The sequence below is a fragment of the Varanus komodoensis genome, unplaced genomic scaffold (genome assembly GCF_004798865.1).
Source record: "Varanus komodoensis strain SLA01 unplaced genomic scaffold, ASM479886v1 scaffold3, whole genome shotgun sequence".
Taxonomy (NCBI): domain Eukaryota; kingdom Metazoa; phylum Chordata; class Lepidosauria; order Squamata; family Varanidae; genus Varanus; species Varanus komodoensis.
Window position 1 is genome coordinate 13,558 of NW_025335761.1, and position 1,391 is coordinate 14,948.

Genomic DNA, 1,391 nt, shown 5'->3' on the forward strand with positions numbered 1-1,391 from the left:
CTGGCACAGAAATTGCCATACCAGCTGCATCTCCATGATCAGAAATTGCCTAAAGGAGGCCTGGAAGGAAGGAGGTGGGGGTCCATGGCCTCTGCTGTGTCCAAACACTGCTCCAGTCATGTTTCTCCCCACCCATTCTGTGAAGCTTCATGTAGATGGACAAAACAGTCTTCTCCACAGAATAGAAGATGTCTGCAAGATGTGAGGTTGTCAAAATCACAGCCATTATGTCTCACACACTGGACTGGATGCATGCAAGCCTCTGCGTCTGGATTCCTGCATGCTTAGGGGTGGATAATATAGGACTGCGCTTCTGTGTGCTGTCCTGTTTACCCACTGCTATCTGGAAGAAAGTGCTAAAAATTATCCCAGTGAGATAAGTCTGCATCCTCCACAAATGTATTCTATTGGGGTCATGTATTTTATGCTCTGGTTTACTTTGTCCCTGTAGAGTCTTGACTGAATAGAATTTAAAAATGTCCTATTTACATTAAATTCTCTGTAAACTTCCAAACAAAATCACAACGTATTTGCCATTTTTTGTTACTTCAGTGTTACAACTTGCTTCTCTTTCCTTTACTACCATAGGTTGGATGTTATCATGGTACACTGTCTATAAATTTGTGTCTAGCCATAATGAGAACAATAAAATCATCTGGCAGGGTTTTTTTTGTTTTTTTGTTTTTTGTTTTGTGCTTTGCACATTGCAGTGCTCCAGGTGATTGCAATGGTTTGCAATCTTGACCACCCTTTTCCATCCTTGTGTTGGAAGTAAGTGCATGATTTTGTGAGAAAGTAAGTTATGCAGCAAGCACACACTTTACTTGGAAGCAGGGTCTCAGTCATGGGGTATGCTCAGTCATATGCCATTTGCTACTTTGGAAAAAGTGGCTACATCTGATGGCTGAGGTGGAGGGGGGAAATTCCATGGTATTGTTCCCTGATCTTCATAAGAGATGAAGGTGAGGAGGAGTTTGTCAAGGCCCAGTTAGTTCATTCAGAAACATCATAACACAAGTCCATAGCATTCATGGATAAAACACAGTGGACATAGAATTGCAGATAATTCATGATGCCATTTTTTATTTGTGTTACATCATTTCTGTATCCAACTATATCTTAATGTCTTCTGGAGTGGTGAATGATGAAAAGATCTGACAGAGAAAAGGCTAAAGCTATGCAGTACAAACAGGATAGCTTCAAGGTTGGCCAAGCAAGGGCACCTTGTGAAGCAAAATTGAAAATGCCATGGTGGAACCTGCTTAACCTCCAGAGGCAGCGAGTTCCATAGAATGAAGTGCCCACAGTGACAAGTTTTCTTCTGGTGCAGTTCAATTGTGTCTTATGTCAATGTGAATCCACCAGGAACTTGCCCTCAGTGTCCTCAGTGA